At 43.5% G+C, this 6,695-nt stretch overlaps 1 non-coding gene across 1 annotated transcript; it reads left to right on the top strand.

The window, feature by feature from the left end:
* Positions 1 to 4,095: 4,095 nt before the first annotated feature.
* LOC118076626 (U6 spliceosomal RNA) lies at positions 4,096 to 4,201 on the top strand. Its single transcript, XR_004691528.1, has one exon. It is a non-coding gene; the product is annotated as a U6 spliceosomal RNA (small nuclear RNA).
* The last annotated feature ends 2,494 nt before the right edge of the window (positions 4,202 to 6,695 follow it).

Here is a 6,695-nt window from a genome sequence, read left to right as displayed (position 1 = left end):
TTGGCCGAGGTCTGGGTTGAGCACGCTAAGTGGTTTAGAAGTGTGTGTGTGTGTGTGTTGGGAAGGAATAATAAATAGGTAAAGGGACCTCTGACCATTAGTGACCGACTCTGGGGTTGCACGCTCATCTCGCATTATTGGCCGAGGGAGCCGGCGTATAACTTCCAGGTCATGTGGCCAGCATGACAAAGCCGCTTCTGGCAAACCAGAGCAGCACATGGAAATGCTGTTTACCTTCCCACTGTAGCGGTTCCTATTTATCTACTTGCATTTTGACGTGCTTTCGAACTGCTAGGTTGGCAGGAGCTGGGACCGAGCAACGGGAGCTCACCCCGCCACAGGGATTTGAACCACCGACCTTCTGATCAGCAAGCCCTAGGCTCAGTGGTTTAACCACAGTGCCACCTGGGTCCCACAATAAATATCTTAAGCCAAAGCAAATGATACGGTCTTAATCCATTCACTCTTATTGACTTGGCTCCCCACCTTCATTCAAATGCTCTTTTTTATTTCTAATTCTTGACCTCATCACAAACAACTCTGTGTGTGATTTTTCTAGAGCTGAAGGACTAAATGGTGGTGGTTGGTTTTTTTTGGGGGGGGGGAAGGATAAATAGCTCCCCATTAATTGACAGAGATGTGAAAAGCTGGGAATTTCATAATAGCTACAAAGGCAGCTCTAGGGGGAAGTAGTGGGGGGTGGGGAGGCTCAGAGGAGGTAATTATACCCCGGAGGATCAGAGGCACAGCTGCATATTATGCCTTGGAAGCTCTTTCCCCCACCCACCACTGGGATACAAGTATTGTGGTCCCTGTATATATCTTTCCTCCTAAATAACATGGGTGTTTTATAGCAGGGATGGGGAACCTTAGGCTCAGGATCCAAATTCTCTTTCTGGCCATTAGGGCCATTTTCCCAGGCTGCACCCTACACCAACCTTACTCTTCTCCCTCCTTGAGTGTTTTTGCCTGGTTGGAATGTGTCCTTGAGCTCTTGACTGCCAGGATGGATGACAGAGAACGGTTTGTAACTGTGCTGTACAAATAATAATTTAATAATAATAATAATAATAATAATAATAATAATAATAATAATATTTATACCCCGCCCTTCCCAGTCAAGACCGGGCTCAGGGCGGCTAACAACAAGAATATCAAAGCAAGCATAAAAGAAACAATTCAATTAAAATGCAGATTAAATACAATGTTAAAATTCAATTTTAAAATTAGGAATCTACAAGTGCAACCTCATTTAAATATCTGTAGGATAAAGCCTATGGGGAGGGTAACACCGGGGTCAGACTGAGTCAGTCCAAAGGCCAAGCGGAACAGCTCCGTCTTGCAGGCCCTACGAAAAGATGACAACTCCCGCTGGGCCCTAGTCTCCAGAGAGAGAGAGAGTGTGTTCCACCAGGTCGGGGCTAGTACTGAGAAGGCCCTGGTCCTGGTCGAGGCCAGTCTAACCACCTTGTGACATGGGGTCTCCAGTATGTTATTATTTGTGGACCTTAATGTCCACAAAGGTAGCATCTGCAGCTGTTTCTCTACCAACCTTTGCCTCTGGCCCCACCCACCACTGGCTTGTGGCCCCTGGAAGGCTGCCCAGAAGAGAACACGGTCCTCAAGACTGGAAATGGTTCTCCATCCTTGCTTTTCGAAGAGATGAGAAAGCAGCCCATTGGGAGATGTGCTGGTGCTGCCTCTCTTCCCTGGGAAGGAAGACAACTTGCGTGGGTGATGTTGGCAAAACCCTCAGCATCTCCAGCTATTTGCTTTGTGATGATAATGACTCACTTGCCACAGAGTTCCAATCTGTTCGCCCTTCCCTACATTTCCAGTGTGCAAAATAGGAGGTTTCCTCCACCCGTTATGCTGCACTCACTCACTCCTCCACCCCACCTCTTCTTGAAAGGAGCGCTCTTGGCAGGAGGACGTTCTGGCAAGGAATGACATTGTGAAACATTCCAGGAGGGAGCAGCTTGAAGCTCCAAGCTGGAGTCTGGATTCTAGCTGACTAGTAGCTCCACAATGGAGCTCTGCCAGCACGGTGCAGTTTCTTAGACTGAGTGCTGGACAAGGACCCAGGAGACCAAGGTTCAAATCTCCATTTGGCCAAGATGATCACTGGCTTTGGGCCAATCACCAGCACTCAGACTAACCTATCTCAGAGGGCTGTTGTGAGATAATATAGAAAGTCATGGATGCCACCTTGAGCTCTTTGGAGGAAAGGTAGGATAGAAATCTCACAATACAAATGGGAGGAATTTCCTAAATCTGCCCTTCCTTTAACAACACTTATTTTTTGCTTTCTGTATTCTCTGTGGATAGGACAAGCAATTCTCCTTTTAACCATGCTCTTCCTTTAGATATTTAAAGATTACCAGCCTATCCCTCACATTAACCTTTATCATACCAGCAGTGGACTTGCTACTCTACAAAGTGCAAGAGCACTTTTACGATCAGAAATTGAACACAACAAATACAGAGATGGAACATGGCTAGAGGGGTAAATTGGGGTGTGTGAGTTCAGCCTCCTAAATTCAGGATGGTAGCGGGTCCTTCAAGCCCCTATGGCTGCACTGAAAATTAAACTTCAAGGCTGGAAGGAAAAACACACCCATTTCTCAATGGTCTGAAGATCTTACTGCCCTTTCTACATTGGGATGTGTATCTTACAATCATCAATCTTGTTTGGACATCAGTTTGGGCATTCAGACCTCTTTATATGTGGATCGATGGACCTCTTTATATTAGGATTGATGGAACATTCTTATTGTCTTATGGTTAACACGTGAGGACATTCTTTTTTCTCCCTCCACCTTCTGTTGAATTCGTGCTGTACTCTCTCTCTCTCTCTCTCTCTCTCTCTCTCTCTCTCTCTCTCTCTCTCTCTGTGTGTGTGTGTGTGTGTGTGGTGTGTAGCTATACCTATAGCTATAGTTCTGATTTCCTAAGATTAAATACAGTATACTGAACATATGGTTGGGGTGCAATTTGCCAGCTCATAATGGCCAGATGGATTCCAAGGAGAGTTCAATTCCTTGACTTGGAATTTTGAAACAGAGACCGTAATGAGAATGTGCACTGATTTTGCACCTGCGTGGACTGCTTCCTTCCTTCCTTCCTTCCTTCCTTCCTTCCTTCCTTCCTTCCTTCCTTCCTTCCTTCCTTCCTTCCTTTTTTGGGAATATTTATAGAATTTTATAACAATTAATGATGCAAATCTCATTCATGTTATTTACAATTATTCTCTCTCCCCTCCTCTGGACTTCCCTCAACTCCCCCTCTGCTGAGTTATTTAGTTTTATTTATCGTATCCTGCTTTTCCTACACAAAAATAAAATCCCTTATCATTTCTCTAAAATATCTGTTATTCAAATGAAGTTGTGAAAGTTTATTCAAATCGTGCCAGTGAATCCAGTCCATTCTGTTGTTTCTGCAAATAAACTGTAAATGGTTCCCAGATTCTTTTGAAGTCTTTTTTGTCCTCTTGTAGTTTGTCTGTTAGCTTAGCCAATTCTGCATAGTTCATCAGCTTTTCTTGCCATTGTTCCTTTGATTGTATTTCTTCTGTCTTCCAATATTGTGCAATCTAGATTCTTGCTGCTGTTGTAGCATACATAAGGAATGTCCATTTTTCTTTTGGTAGCTCTTGATTTGAGATACCTAACAGAAAGGCTGTTTGACAAAATTCATTTTAAATATTTTTTCAATTCATTCTATATCATTCCCCAATATGTTTTAATGCATTTGCATTCCCACCACATATGACAAAATGTTCCTTCCTTTTCCTTACATCTCCAACATCTGTTATTTTCTTTCCTAAACACCTTTGCCATTTTCACTGGTGTGATATACCATCTATACATCATTTTCATGTAATTCTCTCTTACTAGTATGCAATATGTGAATTTTATATCAGCTTTCCATAATTTTCCCCAACTTTCAAATTGGATGTTGTGCCCCACATCCCGAGCCCACTTAATCATAACTGATTTAACTTCTTCATCTTTGGTTTCCCACTCTAATAAAATACTATATGCTTTTAAAAAACAATTTAAGATTCTCTTCCACTATTTCTTTTTGGAATCTCGCTTGCTTTGGCAGCACATATACTAAAATTGGAACGATATAGAGAAGATTAGCATGGACTGCTTTCAATGCATGAGACACTTAAAGCTGGCAGATGTTGATGGTGCATGCTCAGAAACTGATCACTCCAACTCTGGATGAAACTGTGGTCAACTGGCTTTTTAGTAGGGGAAGAATGATACATGTTACCCTATGCTTCTTGTTTCTTGGGAGAAGAATGAAATAATCTTTTTTTTTTAAAAGACATTTTATTAAATTTTCCAATTAAACACATTTAAACAATAACAAAACAAACAACAACAAACACAACATAAACATAATAAACACAGAATTTTTCTTCTAAACATCTGATCAATTATTACAATTTTCTTTGCTCTGCCGAGCTTTGACTTCCCTCCCTCCCCGCAATCGTTTTTTTTTGTCCATTCCTGTCTTGCAGTTTCTTTATTCCTTCTATTTAAAGTCAATTTGTAGGATTTATTTCAGTCCTGCAAGTGTCTTTAAACTTCTACAGTTCCTCTCCATATAGTCCACAAATTTACTCCAGTCCTTTTGGAACTTTGACTCTCCCTGATTATGAAATAATCTATATATATAAATGTAAACTGGGCATGTGGGTGTGACTCCACTTTTCTCTGAAACCGCTTGACCGATTGCATTCAAATTTGGACACAACATCCCATGCGAATATGCGAGTGACTATATACAGTTCACGTAGACAGATGTCGCACCTGCGCCAGATAAAACCCCCAAAACCCCGTCTTCCAGAACTCACAACTCACCCTAAAGTGCATGCTGGGAAATAGAAGGCAGAATCAACGTCTCCAAGGGCGGGGCAAGAGCGTGATGTCAGCAACCAACATGCTGAAACCGCCACAATGGCCATTACTCCACAAAAGGGCAACACCAGGATCCTACCCCTAGACCCCAGCAACCCACCATCAAAAACAGCCCCCGCCTCCCCGCCCCGCTGCACCGAAAACCAGACCACGGCCCATTGGTATGCCAACAACGGCACCAACAGCGCCTGAAACAGGTCGGACGCCAGGGTGGGGGGGAGGAGGGGTCGGGATAGCTCATGGGTCGGGACAGGGTGGGGGAATCACAGGGATGACCTGGGGGTGGGGGGAGGGGAGGATGGGATAGTTCATGGGTCGGGACAGGGTGGGGCGGGGAAGGGATGAACCAGGAGAGGGGGCAAGAGGGACCTAGATACCTCATGGGTCGGGACAGCCTGGGGGGACTCACAGGGATGACCCACACTGAAGGTCAGGGTAGTCTGAAGGGGGACTCTGAGGGTCCATTTAACAGACTGAGCCACAGCAAAGCATGGCCGGGCCAGCTAGTTCATAATACCTATACTAGTTGATTGGTAGATTGCCAGTATTAGGGATGCTCCCCCTTGTGGTTGATTAGGAGAAAGGGCTGTGGCTCAGTGGCAGAGCAATTGGCTTTGTATGCAGCAGGTCACAGGTTGAATCCATTGGATGCCTTGAGCACCTGGTATGCGAATTCCTCAGTGTTGGCCTGGTAAGAGGAGGGGCTGTAACTCTGTGGTGGAGCACCTGTTTTGTAGCATAACACCCCAGATTCAGTTCCCAGAATCTCCAGGTATGGCTAGGAATGAAGTCTAGGAACGCATCTACACTCATGGTTTTTAACATTAAGGAAAGGTTAAGGAATGGTTTTAATAACCATATGGACACATGTTGTTCTATTTTTAACATTCATAATGCGTTATTGAAATGTGACACCAGAGGGCACCAGCGACCAGGGATATAGCCGTTTTGATGAACAAAAAACAAAGGTAAGGAATGTTTTATTTTACAAGTATGCCCTGTGACATTTTGGAAAGATATATTTTATATTGTTCTGATAACGTTAAACAGGTCAGTGTAGATCCAGCCTAGGAATGCCGGAGGGCTGCTACTAGTCAATGTAGACAATTCTGAACTAAATGGACCAATGTTCTGTCCTGTTGTAAGACAGTTTTCTATGTTACTAATACTTTGCTTTCCAAGTTGGATTTAACAAGCATAAATCTGCCGTGTTAAATCAACAGAATTTAAGCAAGGCTTTGACAGTTGTGATTTCTGCAGAAGGAATCCTGCTGTTCCAACATCCCATTCATTGACCCATATTTCTTTCTTTCTTTCTCCTCCTCCATCCATTTCTCTCTTTTTTATAGTAAAAGAAAAATGTCTCCAACATGTTGTATTTTCTAAAAACACTTCTTCAGAGAGGCAGATTATTTTGCATTTCTGAGAAAAAGCCAGACACAAAGCGACATTGACATGCAGGAAATGCAACGGCAAAGAAAGTGGTTTCCTTGGCAACTGCATCCAGGCTAGAAGTCCTGTGCTAGGCACCACTATCCTGTCTACACCCAGCTTCTAAGGAGGTTTGACAGTGAATGCTGAAGCTGTATCTAACACGGGAACATCTAAGTGGGAAATGATAAATTTCCACAAGAAGTATTTCTTAGGTCATTGGGGAGATGAGATCTTCTTTTTGTCCCACCACTCTCAGAAGTCTGGTTGGTAGCTAGGTGGGAAGTGGTCTTCCTGCAATGACTCCCAAACTTTAGCAGTGCCTTTCCTGGG

The sequence above is a fragment of the Zootoca vivipara genome, chromosome 17 (genome assembly GCF_963506605.1).
Source record: "Zootoca vivipara chromosome 17, rZooViv1.1, whole genome shotgun sequence".
NCBI classification, from domain to species: Eukaryota; Metazoa; Chordata; class Lepidosauria; order Squamata; family Lacertidae; genus Zootoca; species Zootoca vivipara.
Note: the sequence above shows the minus strand (reverse complement) of the source record. Positions and strands in the feature narration are given on the sequence as shown.